The sequence below is a fragment of the Anopheles stephensi genome, chromosome 3 (assembly GCF_013141755.1).
Source record: "Anopheles stephensi strain Indian chromosome 3, UCI_ANSTEP_V1.0, whole genome shotgun sequence".
NCBI classification, from domain to species: domain Eukaryota; kingdom Metazoa; phylum Arthropoda; class Insecta; order Diptera; family Culicidae; genus Anopheles; species Anopheles stephensi.
Window position 1 is genome coordinate 27,781,870 of NC_050203.1, and position 20,773 is coordinate 27,802,642.

The 20,773-nt window shown below is 42.4% G+C and overlaps 1 protein-coding gene across 1 annotated transcript in view; it reads right to left on the bottom strand.

Moving 5' to 3' along the window:
* Nucleotides 1-9,104, bottom strand: part of LOC118511552 — a 116,725-nt gene extending 107,621 nt beyond the window's left edge. The window contains exon 1 of the mRNA XM_036054778.1: nt 8,533-9,104. The gene's annotated coding sequence lies outside the window, so the exon portion shown is untranslated. The remainder of the gene's footprint in view (nt 1-8,532) is intronic.
* Nucleotides 9,105-20,773: the final 11,669 nt, after the last annotated feature.

Sequence of the window (20,773 nt, forward strand, 5' to 3'; positions counted from 1 at the left end):
AGGTTGTGTACAGGGGTTCGATCCAGATAATGGAATTGTCGATTCACTTAAGGAAATATGTCAAGTAGAAAAAGTGGAAAATATAATATTGAAATCTCGTTGTGAAACTTATTGGAAACTGTATACTGTTAGGGGACGTTGTCTTAGTAATAAGCTGTGGATATTTGACGGAGTGTTTGGGACAATCCTGTCAAACTAAAAAATGCTAAATGACATCAAAACGTTTGTAAGCATCGCTCATCGCTTGCACATCAAATTGCAAGCTGTTTGCAGAAATCGTCGCAATGTATATTTTCTCATTATTTGTAAAATTCTTCTGAGTGAATCGACAATAAATGTTTTGGAACAAAACAATTTGAAGATGTACCAGCGAAGTTTGCAATTGCAACATGACCATTGACTTACTCTTGTGAACAGTTTACCAAAAAATATTAAATTTCTGTATAAGTCGCTTCGATATGCTGACGCTCGTTAAATGAGTAGGTAAACCCTGTAATTTCTGATCAACCACACGAATGCACTCATGGTGGGATACAGCTATAGTTGAAAAAAAGAGATAGGGAGAGTACCCTAGTGTTACTTTAATCATACATTTCTATTCTACAAGCAAACGTTCAATCAAGCAAACTTTGTATTCCCCAAAAAATGTCTTCATTCCAGTGAAATGACCGATGCTTCTAAACTGCTCCCAGTTCGACGAATTTAAACGAAACTTCCGGCCGGCCGGACATTTCGACAGGATGTCGGGACTCTCTCTCTCAGCATGGTCAACCTGTCGTTAACCTTTGACCAAACTGCGAAAGCGTAAACAGATAGCAAACAGCAAACAATGTGCGCTTATCACCCCTGGAGCTAGGGGTTTTTTATTTCGTCTCTTCGTTCGGTCTGTTCCGGTGTACCAGGTGCCACCATTCAGCCACCAACACACACACGTACCTTCGTTCGAATGGTTGTGATGATGCGTTATTTGCGTTCCCCGTTCGGGCAGGACACAACGACACAGGTCCCTCGGTTGGCCGTTTTGGAAAGGAAAATCCTTCGAAAACCTATTCCAAATCATCCCCTGATCATCCTTGCCCGGGAAGGATGGGAGGGCTCTCGCTTCCACACATACCCAGTAGAGCGAACCACACACATCTCGATTAGCTCGCCGTTGAAGAGGGACGCACGGAGTGAATCGATTCCGGTGAAACGCCAGGTAGCTGCGATGAGCGAGCCAAAATCAAAAACCCTCAAAACATGCACCTTTTTTACGGATGGAAAGGTATCATTATGGAAACGGAACCGTTATTTGCCTGTGCTTTCTACCTGTTTGCTTGGCCCTGTTTGGTGTTGTGTCCTGGCGAAGCGCCATTTGCACAGGACCAGTTTACGTTACCGTAGTGGTCGCAGGATTCGTCGGGTGTTATTTTTTATTATTTTTAAACGATTTCATGTGTCTGGGTTTTCAGGAGAGCTGTTTGTGAGCTTTTTATTTCGATTCCTTCCATTCCCTTTGCACTCAGCATGTACAAGCGGTTTTAGAGCTTCTGTCATCGCACCGGGAATCAAAGGAAAGCGAAAAGCACCGGTTAGGATGAAGATGATGGTCGGGAGCATTGAATAAAAGGCAACAAACAGACAGCAGCGCTCCTGCTTTCGAGAGCTGGCGTGTGTTTGGTGCTGCACGACAGAAAAGTAATCGTGAATGACAGGGAAAGAATTTATGGCAGGATACATTTTGACGTTTTGGAAGTTCGAGCTGTCTTAAGGATGGTCAGTGTGGTATTTGGAGATAAACATTTACCATTCTTTCTCTTCCCTTTATTGCCTATATTGAGTATGAACGCTTTGTAGATAATTTTGTTATAAAAAACTTTTCTCTTTTATTATAAATAAGCATTTTTATGATAATTGTTGTAAAAATAACCATAAAAATATAATAAATAAATTCCACTACAAAACAACTACACAAAACAAGATAATAAAAGTAGAAGAAAAGAAAAGAGAGCACAAAAGATTAATAAATAATTGATAAAAAAAGCATTTGATGCTCAATGAGAATCAGAATAGAACAGAAAAAAGAGCAACGTGAAAGAGAAGAATCGTAATAAAATCACCATAAACGTATCAAATTACCACCGTTTGCGATAGGAGGCCGAAAATTTCTCCCAAAAAAAAAGAGCAAAAAATAAATCTGATCCTTTGTGTCCTCATCCCTCATCGAGCAGCACTTCGCTGGTTCCGATACCGATCGAATAGTTGCAATTGGTGACAAACACTTCTAGGGCAGCTAGGAGCCAGAATAAAAGCAGGGAACCCAACTTGAGCCCAAAATGCACAATTGCACCAAAGGATACCAGACAAACGGAGAACTATCAGAAGGATTGTATGTGTGTGAGTGTATGTGTGTGTTTTTTATTCAATTCAAGACTGGTCCTTACCTTCAAAAACCCGAGGACCTCATACCGGGGGACGACGTATCGGTTTTCTCGGGCACAGAAGGTGCCACCACACATCTTTCTCGGCTGTTCTCAGTTATAGTTATAGCCTAGACGACAACTCTCGAATGGGAACCGGTTTTGAGGACGATTTATGGCACTGCAGTGGAAAATTAACAGGAGTTAATTTCAGCTGTGTGATCCTCTTGCCTGCCTTTTGCTAATTTATGAGTACTTGCCGTGTTTTGGCACCTCAAACAGCTGGCCTGGCGTGCAAAGTACTGAGTGCTGGCTGGATGTAGAGAGGAGATGTGGGTAGAATGATGCATTTTTTGTGGTTGAGTTTAGGTACAGAAGAAGAATCACGAGCCAAGCCAGCAGGGATCGACGATAGCGTGTGGATAGGTTTATGATTGATTTATGGATTACTAATAAAGAGGACTCCGCCTTTTAAAAGAGAGGAGCTCGTTAATAATAACCGATACACGTACGTTATTTGTATTTGGCATTAGTATTTTTCCCTTGGAACTAGTATGTTTACGAGAGGGTACTGATCTGCTCTATTTACCCGTAGTTTGGGAAAAAGTCCTGTTTGAGAGGATGCAGTCCCCCACAGACAGGATTTGAAATCGATCCGTTCGAGTTAGCAGCTGACGGCGCTACCATTGCACCACCGGGACGCTCCAAGGCTGGACTGCATTCACTCGTACTTGAATGACACCCTTTAAAGCTAAGTAGCAAAATTGATCTTTTTGCAACCAAAACCTGCAGTCTCCGGTCTCGTAAAAGCAAATTGTTACATTCGAAGCGGTTAGTACACCCGGGCGTAACATTTGCATATGCATCTTGGCTTTGATTGCTTTTCTCTCCACTGCACGGTACACCTTTTGGGGGCAGTGAAATCGTAAACAACTTTCCATTAGCATCCAACATGCGAGTTGTGGAACAATCATAACCGTTACCGCCGTTGGTCCTTGCGAACGACGCACGTAGTAAACCGAGAGCCTCTGTCTGTGCCTTCCGGAATGGTTTGCGCTTTTGGTGGTGGGTTTGGGTTTACCATTTATTGCCAGCATTAGCGTACCGGGTTGCCGGAAAGTAAACAGGACAGGAATTATCCCACCGAGGGTGCAGGTGCATCCGTGCAATTTCCAAATGCGTTGGTACTTCCGGCTTTCGGTCCGGGAGCTAGGTAAAGGATGAGTTACTGAAAAGCACCGCCAAGAAACGGGTTTGTTTGTACGGGTTAAGAAAGCTAACGAAGTATAAACACGCGCTGTTTGAGCGCTCATGCATTGGGTGTAATTTTATCGAGATTGAGAGCAAAACCTTCAAAGTTTCTGCCGCGTTCCTGTATGGAGGATGATGCGCGAAGGTGCGTTAAAATTGTGCAAGATCCCTGGGTATACATGGTTCTTTCAATTTTTTTTCCTGGTGCATGTTTTCGTTAAATTTAACGCGCTAGAATAATATTCCAACACAAACATTCGATGTGATTCAAGCAGTCAAGATTTTCTAGGGTTTCCCCGGGTTCTCAGATGGTGACGAAACCCGATCGACAGGGATCACTTCACACTTGGTGAAGAATTGGAAATTGTATGTAGGTCAATGGGAAATTCTGGCCGGTTTCACTCACAGGCACCACGGGGAACGTGATCTACCGATCACCGAAAGCCGAACAGGTTAGGAAAAGAGTGCATCACAACCGTTGGAAACATCTGCCGACTTAGTTTGTTGTGTTTCGAGCGGCCATTCGGACTTCCTGCTGTGAATAACGTATCGGAACGTCTCTATGCGTTTCGGCCCCCAGAAAAGATGGACGAATGGACGATGATTTTGTTTTTTTGGCTGGAGTTAAAAACCCTACACCAACTATCTCTCACCCCATAAAAATGCATGTCATGCGTTCCCTGCTTCACGATCTCTCAATCTCCCTGCAGACACTCCGTGCGACACGGGCACCAGCAATAAGCATCGTTGTTTGTGCGTTCGATATGTTTTATGGGTAGTTAAATCTGCAAACGCGACTTGACTTTGTGCGCTAGCAAGCGACAGTAATCCGCTGTATTCCAGTGGCAAGCTATGCAAGCGACCCGGGCAATCCTCACCAGCATCATCGAGTTGATGAATGGCCCGTGCGTTCGTAAGGCGTTCGAGCCTGTTTTCAGATCGGTGTCGGTTGGAAAATGAGATTAGATGCGGGCGATACTGGAGCAGCGAGCGAGCTGAACTGCAGACGACCGACGGGAGTTTCGCTGGCCCAGGCGGAAGTTGCACTGAATTAAGCCAATTTAAAGCAGATCGTGTACGCCAAATAGCTGTGGCAGTGCAGATAGTTTTACCATTAGGCAGCGGACCGCTGGTGTTGTGGGTGCGCGTAAGAGTTGTAAATATTTTGCAGCACCAAAACAGCAACCGAACCAGCTGCAAAAGGGAAAGCGAAGCCCCGAGCAAGGCTCAGAGCTGGGGCTGGCTGACGTTGCGTGTATACAATGCACCATTATTTAGGTGCAGAATGATTGATGTTTAGATAAATAGGATTTTTTGTCGAGAAAAAATGTGTTGGAATGTTGTCTTTTTTGTGATGAGAGAGCGTAGGGAATTTCTTTCGTTTTTAAACCATCGCAATAAGAGCATCAGCATGTTTAAATGCTAATAATTTACATGACAATCGTCAGTTCCATTAACGTTCATTGTTGTTTTGTTTATTGTTTTAAAACATTTGCTGTTAATATGTTACAATTCAGGCTGAATCAAAGTAGAATTTACATAAATTGTAAGCAACATGCTTTTATTTATATTTTTATTTCAATGCCTCTACTAATCTATGTCTTATAGTCCTAACGCTTTGGTTACCAACAATAGGGTGTTCCGGACAAATTTGACAGCTCCGAAAGGGAAAAGAAAATCATCTCTGTATCTTTAATTTTTTTATTAATTTCCAAATGTTGTCACTCAATACAGGGCTTACACAGCCATTCCCGCAAAGTCATCGTAAAGTGCCTTACCATTGGCAACTGATGTAAATCAGAGGTCCTTTTTGGAAAATGCAGAAACATCACATCGCCTTCAGAGAAAATACATCCGAAAGCCATCACAGTTTGGGGAAATAACACGAGGAATTTCCTAGCCAGTCTTTGATGCTTATCTACACCTGTCTTCCTGGCATTAGACAGAAATCATAATAATCCTATTTCATTGCTCGGAACAATCCTTCCTTTCTGCCATAAGCAATATAAATGAAGATGAGTTCAAATCTTGAATGTATTGGCCTACCATTTTTGGGCTTCCTGTGGATCGAATAATTATTTTACCCGTAGCCAGTGGCGCATCAACCTAGGAGCGGAAGGAGCGCCCGCACGGGGTCTCGTCGGCCAGGGGGGCCTCATAGGTGAGGGAAATCCGGTTATTTCCCTATAATATCACAACAATAAGAGGGACCCTAAACTGCCATTCCGCTAGGGGCCTCCAAATATCTTGACCCACCACTGCCCGTAGCTTGATAGTTAGTCCTTCGGAGTCGGTCCGGATGGGAATTGATCCCCGGCCCTATCAATCGGTTTCGGTTAGTGTGTGTGTGTGTATCATAGTGTGTGTTAGTGCTTGTTTCCTATTCATCAGGGACGATTTGGCAAACCGAGCACACCCGGGATAAGGCGAAATATCAGGGAGGAAGTGCCTTGGTAATTTTCAATGATTTTTTTGTATTTTTTGGAAATTTGTACTTCGTCAGCACATGCGGTGCGGACAATACGGCTTCAAGCGGTCATAATGAAAAATAAATAAAAATAAATAAATAAGGAATGACTTGGCCGTATTGCTACAAATATAAACCCTTATAAATATGTCTAATTTATCGAGAACACCCTGTTCGGCAGTTTCATGAAGCATGGTTTAATTTGGATATATCATGCGGCCGATGGAGAATTTAATATTATCAAGCAATGAAGATATATGATAATATACAAAAAAAAGTTTAAATGGTTTGGTTTAAGATGGGTTGGTTGATATACTTAATCAAGAGGCAACTACGGATTCTAAAAGTGAGAGGAGCCAAAGGTTTTAATTCCTGATTGTAGCTACCGCCTTGTAAGTAATACTTTGAATTTCGTTTGATGACCTGAGAGACATCCTGTATGAGTGTTAAGTAGATGAGTTTGATCCCTAGCTTGATAGAAAAGGAGAACAAGATCTACCTCGTCCATTTAATGCTTTTATATAATGTTGTGTTTTCCGGCTAATTTCTTCATGAAAATAAATTAAATTATAAATACAATGTTTTGTATTAGTAGATCGATGTCGATTGATACATTCATTATTTAGAAGCTCAGCCATTCTTTCTGCCAACATTAACGTATTTGTTTCAAGCATTTTATAACAGAACGCAGCTCTCCTTATGGATAAAAATAAGAGGCCTGAACTTATTCACAATCGTACAACCAGCTAACACGCTTGCTTTATTCCACAAATAGTGTTACACTCAGCGATGTTTCCATTTGTGTAGTTTTGATATCCACTTGTTAATAACCCCTCACACACAACTCTCTCAAAAGGTGTGTTGTAATAAGCCCATATCGATACAAATCTCACCACTACAAGGTGTAATCGTTGTAATGGTGTTGCTTCCATAACAAGCTCCGTTTTGATAAAAACACAGCCCAACCTTGCCTTCTAAATTGTGCCCGGTACAACTGTAAACTTAAGGCGAAACTACCATAAACATTCTCCAATTTTTCATGGTGACGGTCAACGTATAAACATCCGATCGATTATAAAAAAAATGGAAGAACGCACCCAAGGGGGGTTTAAAAATGTAACGGAGCTTTAGAGGTGGAAAACAAAAATGGAACCTTCCAGCTAACGCCACCAGCATGGAGGCACGTGCCAATGCAGCTATTTGGACGTTCCGTTAGAGGAACATTAAAACACTGACACATACATCGTAATGTCTTTCACGTGCCACGTGCGTGCGTGAATGCGTGTTTGTTGGGGTGAGAGCAGGAAAACACTTCTTTTTTTTGTAGGAGAAGTCGGTGACAAAGTCACATTAATCTCAAAATCAACACCGGACGACTCCGCGGGAAGATCTCGTCGATCAGGTGATAGATTTTAATCAAAGCCAATTGATGGCCTATCGATGCCAGTGGGAGCCGGCGGTACGATGTAAAACCACACCAGGTAATTAAGCTGTAATGAGCTTGGTGAGATGAGATAGACTTAAATTGATTCCAACGACCTTAGGAGCCGACTCAGCTTGGTTTAATCGAACAGGGCTGTACTCCAATCAGCCATTCAGGAGAATCTGGTTCATTTCTTCTTCAAGCGATCTTCCTGATGACCTCGATAGAGAGAAAAAATGCTGACGGTGAGCATCACCAGCATAAACATCATTTTGTCCCCAGCGTTCACATCAGGAGGTTGACGAAGAAGCAGACCGTTGTCACGTGCTGGGAAAATCGTAGTAATTAATCGTACTTCCGTCGTTGGAACCGGTGATACCGGTGCCACAGTCGGTGCGTTAGGGTAGTTGGTGTGTGTGTGTTTCATAATTTTGTCATAAAAAGTATATTTTATTGAGCTTGTAGCTGGAGAAATCTTGTACCGATGTAGGTGAATCAGAAAAAACAAGTAGCAGGGAAACGGAAGGCAAAAAAGGAATAAAATGGTTTTTCTGCTGATTCGATCCGACCTTGCCAGCAGATTTTCTTGGTAAAGCATTGGCCGGAAGGTAGTTCGTGCAGATAGTGCAATCATGGCTATATTATGAGGTACTTTTATGGTTTATTTTGGGGCTGGGTGGTTGGTTCACTCACGAGCAATAAAACCAGGAAGCAATCGTTTCAGGCGTGACATTCAGGTGCTTACTGCATTTAGGAGATGAAAAGTAGATAATTATGTTCTTTAAAGTTTTGCATGTGTTTTGAGTTGAAGAAAATCCCCGATATGTACTTTTTTATTTTTATAGGTTTTCCTGTTGGTTGACTGCTATTAGTACAAGAATATCCCATCACTTAAAGTCTTTCTTAAAGGCACATAAACCACACGAAGATTCGCGTATCAAAATGAACCTACCGAGCGCCCGAAGAACAGTTTTTTGGCTACTTTCACGTACCTGCGCGACTCGGATCGATAAATTCCTTCGAACGCCAGTGGAAGGAAACAGGACACACAGATGGTTCCCTCCCAGTGCAGTCTGTCTTGTTCTTCGCTAAAAACTCATAGCGCGAATCTCAAGAAAAGCCCCCTCCGAAGCTAACGTATCCTCCTCACACTTGCCGCACACTACCACCGGCAATAAAACACGTACGCACACATACACACATTTTCACGAAGAACTTTTCACAAAATTCACGATAAAAACTCGAATGAACAGGAAAAGAAAACCCGGTGCCTAACGCCTATCGCGCGATGTGTTGTCGCCACTTAAACACACAACGAATGGACAACCGTTCGAATGGGGGGAGGGGTGGCTCTCGGGATCGATTCCGAATTCACGGCGCTACTACCACTGCACGAAAATGCCACATTCAAAAACACGCGTGAAAATCACTCACCTCCATACACGCACACACAAACACACACCGTGAAAGTAAGGAAATGCGAAAGAATGGGAAAAACCGAAGACAAACTACACACACGGTATTCGCTCCCTTGTTGTGTTGTACGTCTGGGAAGGGAAAGCGTTCGCATGCGTGCAGTTGCCCCAAAACCGGGAGGGCAAGCTTAGCTGTTTACAATTTTCCTTGCCGGAAAATTTATCCACTCCTCCCCTTCCCTCCCTTTAGAACGGTACCGCGTTTGCGTACGAAAGAGATGGCAAAACGGTTACCGGGGGGGTTTTTGATGGGAAATGGGATAGTGGGCTGTGCGTGGGAACTGTTTGTTTGACGTGTAAGATTTAGATTTGTTGTGAATAATTTTACGAAATGTATGAAAATGTATTTAAAAGACTTAAATTAACTTTTTTCATAAATATGTAAATTTATTTTTTTAAATTAACACTTATTCAATCGGATGGGTTTTGTAGATGGATGATATAGAAAGCGCGTTTCAAAAATTTCAAAGTTTTTTTTTAAATAAGTTAGAGTAAACAAGTGGTTTGCTTACCGTTACAACGATTTTACGAAAGAAAAAGTTACATCTAAATGAAAGAGTGCGTACTGGGCACTAGGGTGCAACCACCGTGCGTGAACGGAAATGAAACGTTGGGACGAATATCGGCCCTCAAGGTGACAATTTATGAGAGTTTTTTAAATTGTGATAATGTTTGTATAATTCTAGCATTATAGATAAAAGTAAGGCGAAACAAATTTGTTTGATATTTGTTAAAAATGAATGTATAACACGCAGATATTGTTCCCTTAAATTTTGTTTGTGTTAGCTGATATATGGTGCGTGTGCAATTATACAATATTTGATCTTTTCACAATCAGACTGGGGGTTTTATAAACATAATAACACAGATGTTTAATTTTAAATTTATCAAAAACACGCTGAAACTGATGGAAGTTATACAGATTGCATACATTTCGATAATGTGTTTTTAACTTGCATACCATCAGGGGTATATTTTCAAATTTGTGTGCATTTATTCGGATGTTTTTAAGCCTGACGTACAGATGGCGCTTGCATAGTGCTCCTGATTGGCAGCAGATGTCGTGCTGTCTTCGTATTTGCGTTTTGTTTAATTCAATTTGAAATAGTGGTTACGTTTTGTAACAACTTCGCTCAAAGATTTGTCCATAAGGGAATTTAATATATTTTCCATTAATAACAAACTTGGTAATATTATCAATAAACCTTGTACCATGCAGATAACTTTGTACAGCAATATTTTGTTATGTTTTTTAAATTTTTTGTTTTAAAATTATCATAGCATACGCAAAATATAGAGTTATTTTTCTGTCTATCTAGAGTCATTTCGAGATCTAACCAAAAGCTTAATCAACATTCTGCAAAATATGCAGAAATTAGCCACTTTCTTTATTTAGCTTCATTGCTCCTGTTGGAAGGCATTTGTTGAAGCGAATTTGTTTTTCTATACAGAGGGACAAGCGTTCCCAGAATCTCAGTGCATAAAATTCTGTTGCAGAATATAAACCTTGTTCCTGATTGCTATTGCCTCGATGATAAAATCTCTTCTAACTACGTCAGAATATGCTGTAGAGATTAAAAAACAATCTGAACACTAAAATATCTTACAGAGAAATATTATTTTAACATTAATTGCTTAACAGATCGATTGCTGGACCGAAGAATAATTAGCATGAAGCTGATCCTCTTGAAGTTATCTTTATTTGATACTTCAAAACATTTTGTATCAGTAAACCAGAATACAAATAAAGCTGAGGACAACCAGAAACACTTCTCGTCGAACCGAAAACACCTAAATTGGAACCATGTTTACCATATTATTGCTGTTGTTTCATTCGGACTTGCTCTCTACTTCCCTTTGCACGATAGTTTCCTTCCATTTGCGTAACTTCTTTTGATGCCATGCTTTGCGCTTTCTACACAATCAACACCGCGAATGCTCAATTGTGCTCAATTGTCCTCTTCTTCTGTTTCTTATGTTTCTGTGCCGCTTCTTACCTGCCGTTTCCATCCGAAACGCATCCTCTCTCACCTCATACCACCGCACCGCGATATTAATTTTAATTATGATTGTTTATGAAACTAGCAAAATAGGAAATTACCAACTTTGTCGTCAACGTCTTGGAACAATTACGATTCTGCCGTCCGGTTCCACGGCAGAAGCGTCGGATAAGGAACGATGACAACTTAACGCGCACACCAACCAACCAACCAACCAACCGACCACCGAATCAAACGGCAACCGAGTTGCAATACACACAGACACACAGGGTTCTCTGGCCGTAACTTCTTCCAGTGCCGGGTCTGGAGCACATTGTCCGGATGCTCCGGATGCGCAGCGGAAGATGATACGCCAGGAAGGGGGGTGGGACTACAAAGAAGGGGTGTGATGGAAGGGCGGCACGCAAAGTATGGTTCATTTCCCGGAAGGAAAAGTTACAATAGTTTCACACCTACAGCACACGATTTCCGCTTTGGCATTTCAATTATGAAGGAAATCGTTACGCTCCTGAGAAGGGCCCGCCGCAAGTTACGCCCGAAGAAGTGGCCCTGGGATTCGAAAGGATTGGAGATGGGAAGGCGTAGTAAAGTCCTTCTTCCGGCAACAACTTCGAGAGAGCGAGAGAGCTCGAAAGATCGCTTGGACCAGAAGGGAAGAACAAGGATGTTTTATTAGTTCGGATGACGGTCTCTTTGTTTCTTGAGCTGGTGGTTGTGGTTTGATGGCAAGTAGTTTTTCCACTCATTGTCCACTGGTACCGATGTTGAGGTTGGGCTAAAAAAAGAAGCTACAAGAGCACAGGAAGTAAGTGAATCGAACGAGTTTTTTTTTGCAAAGGAAAACGAAGGAAAACAACGATAAAGAATCGCAGGAAAAACAGAGTCACAGAGATTCATCTTGAAGCGTATGGTTGGCGTAGTGATGTGTTCTTGTTTTTCTGTGTCGGGGAAAACAATTTTCCAACTCAATTCTGCACGTTTTTGGGAGTAACGGCTTGGTGTTTGCTGTTGATATTGGGACATTTCAGGCAACGTTTCGTATGAGACTAATTTTGGTTTTAAGCTTAATAAAGTACCATAGAATCTATCACCAAAGTTTGTAGTATTCAATAAATCGAGTTTGCTTATGTTTTTGGAAATAAAAGATCGTCTTAAGACATTTTCTAGCAATTATAAGATCCTGTCATCTGTGATGTAGCTCTCTGAACACGTACTTCAATATCAGTTGAAATTTGGATTGCTCAGGTTAAGATTTGTGAAGATGAACGTTCAGATCGTCGAAATGGCGACGACTGTGTTCTCTGGCATGTAGAGCAGCTTTATTTGTTCGTTCAAATCAGTTTGAGGATAGAATTGGGAGGCATTTCAAAGGAAAGGATCATGTTATGTGCTTGATTGCTTGAAGAGATCCTAATTGTCCTCTGCTGTACATTGCGCGTAGCATTGAATCTAAGTATCTGGCAAATGCTTTGTAGCAAGGCTTAGTCCAGGACTCGCCAGGAGGATCATATAAATTATGTCCACCGAAGAGCAATTCCTAAATTGGCGAAGTTTAGCTCCATTTTATGATTTCATTCTTAACGTTCTCAAGACGACGCCAGAAGTTAGAACTGGAGGAATGTAGTTCTCCAACATCAATTACCACGTGCGTTTTGTTATAAAAGACAGCATGGTCTTAACATTTTAGGGCCTTCTACTTCAACACACGCCGAACTAAAACAATCCAGTGTATTATGGTCCGAGCCAAGGTCCGTTCTGATAAGCATTCAAACAGCTCCATGACGCTCCATCCTCTTGCAATGTAACGTTTTAAACTTCAGAGAAGAGGGCTTACACTCAGCAAAGCACGCGACGCTTTAAGAACCGGATACCCACTTTGGTGTACAATTTTAACACTAGCTTCAAACAAAACTTGTCACGTTGTCAAACTAGTTGTTTGCCCTTATTTTCTGGCTTTTGTACCTTGGGATTATTCCATAAAGATTTTTGGTGAGATCGATTGTGTTCAAAATTTCAAATTCCATTTGGTCCATTTGGAACCGGGGCTCAAATCCCATCAGGACCGTTCCCTGGTAGTGAGGACTAACTATCCAACTACGTGGTATCATTAGGCCATGTGTGGAGTCAATAGGACATTTGGCCAAGAACAGCGAGAGAGAGAGAGAGAGAGAGAGAGAGAGAGAGAGAGAGAGAGAGAGAGAGAGCTTGGAGATCTTCTTTACTTACTTTTTCATTATTTTTTCTGCAAACCACTCTGACTAAGCATAAGAAGTGTGATCGAATTGAAGCTTTAAAAAGACATTAGTTGTTCAGATTAACTCAATACACAGGATTAAATAGTCCACATTATATAAGCTTGTACCGTGTATATCTGATGCTAGTGAAGCTAGTGATGCTAGTGTCCTAACCAAGAATTTTAACGATACTTTTAGATAGATGTGGTTGTATAGCAAACACTTTATAATGTGGTTGTATAGCTTTACGTTTGCTAATTCTTATCAAGTAAATTAAATAAACATTAGGGCTGGCGGCAAAATTCCAAACAAGAGAGATGTTTTGACTGACTTAAAAATAGGAACCAATAACAAATGCGGGACACTTTATTTTAATTTCTCAGAAGATTCACGAGAAAAGGGGACTAAAACTGTACGATAGAATACCGATAAAGAACCGACACAACTCAAGTTGTTCCCATCCTTCTGAGATTGAAATTGAGCTATCAAGATGTATCTGATACACATCCCCTACATGTCCATTGTGCCGGTAATCACATAAAAAACTTTGCCTTTTATTTTGGGCCTCTTCTTGCTTCGTTCCAGCTTGCGTGCTACTATCGAAAAGTGTCAAATCCTCGTATCGTGAAATTTTAATAGCGTTAAATTCGGCCGAACTCCATCCTTTATCCGTGCCGAAGGATTACGCAAAAGTTTGCTGGCCCAAAAATCTCGTCTGCATCGTCTTCCATCGGCAGGTAGCGACGGTTGCGTGCGTACTGCACCCATGTCAAGTGATCAGTTTCATTGGCTGTCACCGGCTGCAAAACATATCGATAATTATGCTTATGCTTTTGACATATTACCGGGTACTTCGGGTTTGATGGTGGAGCACTGTCGGGAAGTACCGGCTCACGCTAGCGCCAGTTACGCGAGGAGCATCCGTCGACAACACGGCTACGCAATTGCTGCTTCCTGTGGCGTAAAAGGTAAGTAACCGTTTAGTCGGATGCTGAAGCGGAATAGCAAAAAAAAGGCACAAACAACAACAAAAAAACAGCAGAAAGGAAAACAAAGCCAGAAACAAAACAGGCACGGTAGAACTAAAATGAAGACAAAAATAAAGGAATTGAGCAACGCGATGGCAACATTACACACGGCAGCTAAAAGGGCAAGGAAAAACGGGAAAGGAGAGCGGGGGAGCCGGTAGAGGCAAAACTGGGAAGAGATGGAAATGACATCCAATAAATTGCGCCACCGGTCGCCCGGAACCTGGTGCAAACGTATCAATTTCATCTTCAGGCCGCAGACCCTGGCAAGTGGAAAATCGTCAGCACTCGGGTTCGTCGTCACCCGTCGTCGGCGGGTATCGTTCGTCTTGGCCGGGGCGGTACGCTACCGATGACGAGCACGATGATGAAGGTGCCAAAAGGAAGGATGTGGGAAGCGCTGGTGAGAGAGTTCAGTTTCACCACGTTCGTCAAGCTGGCCCGGGAGCGAATGGGAATGAGATATTCCTCTGGGGAAATCGATTTGAAATTTAGAGTGGATTGGACAGTTTGAGGTCAGCGTGTGCGTTGAGGACGAGGAAAGCACCACAGGGAGAGAGAGAGAGAGCATGAGGGACTTTGGGAGGCTAGTGCAAATCACTATCTCCCACCAAAATCTGTGGATGTCTGGGCGACGGGCAGGGGCCTGAGATCCTGGGTTCGATGCAAAACCCGATCGCCACACATTCCTAAGACACGGCTAATGAACCGGAACGGGTTTTAGATTACAACCACCCGGGTTTCGGCTCACACCGGATTCGTCGGTACGGCCCCAACCAGCCAGCCAGCCAGTCCACAAGTCAGTCGGTCAATCAGATCAAATCTCCTTTCGCTTCGGGCGCACACCGCGACCAGTTGCGAGCTAGGGGTGGGCTGCGAGTAGGGAGGGAAAAACTTTGACCAAAATAGGAAGGAGCGGGAGTGTTCCAGTGTTTTCAAATTTGCATAGAAGTGTCGGGTTTCCATTTGAGGATTGAGTTCGCATGCATGAAACCAATTGGTTCGTTCGGCTTCGAACGGGTGAGAATGGACTCCAAGAAGGACATGGGTTTTCCTTCCATATCGTACCACTTTGCGGGAAGGTAAGTCGCTAGAAAAAGGAGAAAATCAGCTATTGTCTCTGCAAAAGGGTGAGTGTGTGTGTGAAAGAAGGCTTGTTTTTTACTTAATTTGAGATTTTGTGCAGGGAGGCTTGTATGGAAAAGTGATGGAAAAAAAAGTTTTTTCCCCCAATTTGAATTGAGTGAAAATGGATTGTAGAAATCGCTTGTGGAAGCAATTCGAGTCATTTGTAAGCAGATAAATAATAGCAGAGCAGAAGATAAATTTGGAATGTTTGCTGAATCACCGTCTCAATGCTACTTGTAATCATACAAAAAGCATTTTGTAGTGACTTTTTTGTTGTTACCCAAAAAATCTAGTTTATAGCAAAACTAAAGTAAGAAAAACGAGGAATAGCCGGAAAACACACACATGGAAAAACTGTCATGACTTGGTGTAGTACCACGACATATTGTGATAAAGACTCGTGATATGAGACTTCATGGTTTCAGGTAATGTACTGATATTCAACTGTGATATCCACATGACAGTTATTGCATCGAAGTGTTCTTGTAAAGCTTCAACAGGTTCAAGTTAAGTTATGTTAGGATTAAGGATTTTTCTTCTCCATATGTTACCGATTAAGTAAATCAGTCTCTAGCTATGGAATTATTCTCTTTTAAGCAATTTGCCAGTGTTTTGATGCCTCTTTTGTAGTAGAATTTGTCGTTAGCCTTAAAAAAGCCCTCTGTTCTGGTGATCCGGATCGGTCGGACAGCCCGGTACTAGATGCGACAGCGGCGCCGCTCTTCACACGGCAGGACCGGACTCAGATGGGTTCAAAACCCATCTGGGCCGTTCTCCCGTAGTGAGGACTCACTATCCAACTACGCGGCATCAATAAGTCTAGTCTAAACCAGAAATGGCAGGCAAGACCGGCCGAGAAAAGGTCGTTAGACCAAAAAAGAAGAAAAAGTTCTAGTGATATCCTTCAAGTGAGCATTCTTGTGAATCCTTGGTACATTAAAATCCGAATTTGAAGTCTGGGTAACATTTATCAAGTCTTTGTTAGTTTACACAGTATTTTACTTTCAAAAGGTAGTCTTGAATTCCATTTAATACATCCTAAATTTATCCAAAAGTTGCCTAGTTCAAATTAGTTTAACCCATCATTTAAAGCTCAAAACTAACTGCAAATCATATGGATTAAATTCTAGCAGCATCATCTGGTCGTATAGCTTACAACAAATATAAATTAATACAACTTGCACTGCATGGGAGACATTTGGATAATTCCACCTTAGAACCGTAAAAGGGGACCTTAACCTGGGTGTGATCGGTTGTATAAGCTTAGTTTGATACTTCCACAAAATTATTAGGTCTTATTCGCGGTTTCTTCCCTGTTTATGTTCGACTTTGTATTCGTTACGAGGGGATTGATGTCCTTTAGGTTCGTTGATGAAATAGATTATAAAAAACAACTGTCTTCATGTAATAAACATCCTCTTCTTGCTTGGCACTAAAACATCTAAAGCTCTCGGCCTCCCATTTCTGGCTTCCTGCAACTTGCTAATACCCGCTACTGGATTAGTCAGTCCTGCGTACGGCGAGCCTTTCTGGATGGGATTTGAAGACCGGTCCTGCCGTGTTGAGGTCTGGCGTCGGCCTATCGCATCTGCCACCAGAACTCCCCCAACGAAATTTAAAAAAAAGGTTTTAACATATTTGATTTAATAATAATTTCAGTTAGCAAACGCTTATGAACTGTCTTATTCCATATTAAAAACCCTTTAAAATTGGCATAATAGTTATTAAAAATTTATGTATTACGATTAAGATTCTTACCAAAATGTAATTTAGAACACGAGGCTTCCGAACATGATGTCGTTGAAGTCACTATGTAGAATTCATGCTCAAAAATGAATTCAAATTTTATTTCATATTTCTCGCTCTTCTATTTCTTGTTTTCTCTATCACGGACAATTCCTGAGGGAACTCTTCACGCCACTTGAAAATTGCAATGATCCACACAATTTCACAACATCCTCAAAAGCATACACCAGGTCAGTCATTTAAAACTGCATCATAATACCCGAAATTACAAGTCGTAAAACCAGTCCTGTGCCTTCCCAAATCCAACCAAAGGACCGGGAGCAAAACTAAACACGCTTTTCACCTCACTTTTGTACACATTAAATTTACATACATTTTCCAACACCGATTGTTTATTACCGTGTACAATTTATGTAAATACGCAAGCCATTCCCGCGTCTTTTTCGGTCAATGAAATGAATGAACTTTCTGGAGAGATTTCACAGCGTAACAGATTTAGTTGCAGAAGCGTGTTATCGTTTATGAATATTTTCTCCGGGTGTCTCCTACTAGGGTGTGAAATAAAGTGTGCTACAGGTTCGATTCCAGCAGCCGAAAAGGGAGCCAGAGCAAGATCCTGATAAGCGCTCAATTTAATCTCCCCGAAAAAGGAAAACTCCGCTTGACAGATGGGGTGCGTGATAAAAATGCTTCCAAGGACAGCAGTTGGAGGGTGTCCTAGGATGAAAAGTGTACAATCTTTCAAAAGCGATCAACACACGAGAGAGAGAGCACGATGCCTTCGCCATTTGTTGGTCCTCCGACTACAAGACTCGTTGGTTTTCGCGTGTGACTTTGCTTGGCCCATTTTTATTTGTGTTGTTGTGGTTTTTTTTGGCCACTCCACAGCTTTTGTTGGTGTTGTCCAACTCACTTTTTTTTTTCAATTCCATGTGTCAATCAGATTCGCACCAACTCAATCAATGTGTGGCTGGGAGGGCAACCGGTGGTCAACTTTGGCCAACAACTCGATGAAGTGCCAAAGTGAAGCGAGTTCGATTTTGAGAGACAATTATTTTCATATTTATCAGAGTCACCAGCAAAGCCCAAGTCAATGTGACGACTCGTGTCCCTTTTTTTTGTTGTTGTCGGTTCAGGATGCGTTAGCGGAAAAACAACTTCTGGCTCTCTCTCTCCCGCTCACTCCAGCTTGATTGCTCGAAGACTTCTTGTCCACGCAAGAAAGGACAACTGCCAGCACTTGGTTCGCTCCACTCGAAGGAAAGCTGTCAAGTGTTATTCTACGTGCGGGGCTGGCGTTTGTCGTACACGGCGCTGGATTTTGGCTGCTGCTGTTGTTATTTATGACGTGCGCCTACGATGGGGCGTCTGGATGGAACCTCCCACCCCCTCATCTAGAGTAGCAGCTGTCCGAACTGAAGCATCCCAAGGAAAAGCAGGGGAGAGAGAGAGAGCACCCCCCGCATGATGCGGTGGCACCATGATTATGGATGGCAAATAAATGAGTGAACTGTGAACAATGCGCCATATGATGAGCGTCGACTTTTGCCTGCTGATGAGGGCAGCCCAGGGCTCCAGCTCCAACCGGTTGGCGGTGATGGTGGCTTATCGCGTGCGGGTCGAACCTTTACAACGGGCACAAACAGCACACGGCGCGTACCATCCCGGTGGCAAACCCGCGTTATTTGCTTATGCAAATCAGGCGCACGTCTCGCGCAATGCCACATCGTCATTGTTGACGCCTGCTGGTTGTTGCTGGTCGGCAGTGAGCCGGTCCGTAGCAGGGGAGGATGAGGGATGGCTTGCGACTGTTTGTCACTGGTGACCCTTCACCCTGTCAACATGACACACCCCATTTGGCTTGCCGACCCACCCGACCAGCCACCAAACAAACTATCGATGTTCGATGCGATGCCAACAATCCACAGCGTCAGGGAATGTCGGTTCCGGTTTCCGGGACCCCTGCTTGCACGGTTCCCCATTTGGAAAAAGTCGTCATGCACAAGAGATCGAACCTTGGGAAAGAAAGAGAGAAAGAGATTTTGTGAGTGAGAGAGAGAGAGAGAGTGCGAGAGAAAGCACCCCGTGATGGGTGGTTTTGCCGACCGAGGGAAAAACGAGGTCGGTCGCCGTGCAACTACGGCCGTGCATGAAAATGTTAATGTAATTTGACAATTGTTAAATGAAGTGTGACCGCTGGAAAACTTGGAAAACAAGTGGCATAAAATTAATTTAACCATGTCACATGATTATGATAATGGAAAACTGTTGCGCTCCGGTACCGGAACTGCTTTGCATCGGGGATGCTGCCGTTGCTGGCTGCTACTGCTGACCGAGATGCTGGTTTTCCCCAAAGGAGTTCGGCGTGCGAAATATGGCGTGTTTTGCTTGCGAGAGCACCAAACATTGCTGTAAAATTTTTGCTTTTTGATCGTTACTTATCGTCCTGGTCCGGTAGGACGGCTTTTTATGCCTTGGTGCTACGGTCCTGCTGCTTGCTTATCGCTTAAACGGTGTGAAAGTGCATGATAAAGTTGTCCTCGGGCTCGGGGTACATTAATTCTACATATTTTACAGCATTCGGTACCGTACGCATGCATAATGTAATTTGTTCAAGATGAACAGAGCGATCGTTAAAAGGAGATGATTGTGATTATGCACTGGTTTGCTGGTTTTGGTGAGCCAGAGTCTGATAGAGTTGTTTTTGTGGATGGGATCATGATAAGTGTTATGATTTAAAGGCAGTAAGATGCACAGAGACATTTATTTTCCCTAGTAACTTCAGCACATTCGATCAAATTTTTAAAAGATATTCCAAGGTATCTAGAAGTCAAGCATCCTCGAACGAAACCAGCAATGTTTGGAACACCGTCAAAATACAATGAGATATCGTGAAGAAACTTTGGGATATTCTGTAAGACATTGACTTCTTTGAATTGACATATTGATTGATATCTGCATACTGAGCTATCACAGGATTGACATCACTTCGAAAAAAGTATATACTTTTGGTGCAAGATGTGAACCGCGTATTGGAAGTCCACGACCTAGGAGATATCGCACTTAACATGTTGTCGTCTAATGACAACTGATAGGGCTGTCGCTAAGGTTCTTTTTAAATCAGTCACCAAAATTCGTTGATTGTTAAAACATTTTAGTTTTGCAAGATCTGGAAGATTTTGGATTGTTCGGCAACGAAATAAACATGGTCCTGAACGAAACATACGAGCGCCAACAAGGCGTTCCGGTGGTCTGGACGATAGTGGACCCAAAATCCCAGCTGGATCGTTCTCCCGGAGTGAAGATTTGATCCAGCTACGTGGTACTATAATAATCAATTATAAATCCACAATGAGCCTTTGTGGAAGAAATTTTGTTGTACAACATTCACGATTTCAAGGAATTTTTCTGCTTCAGCTTCTAGCTCTATGATTAGGATTAGGGTATGATCAACAAGTCCTGTAAGCATGAAATGGCAGGCATGACCTAAGAGGCACTCAGGCTTTCAAATTGACTTCACATGACAGAATACGGGTTCAAAGCTCATCCGAATCTTATCCCTGTAGTGAAGACTGATTATCCAACTACGTTGTATTAATAAATCTAAAAAGCCATTAGATGG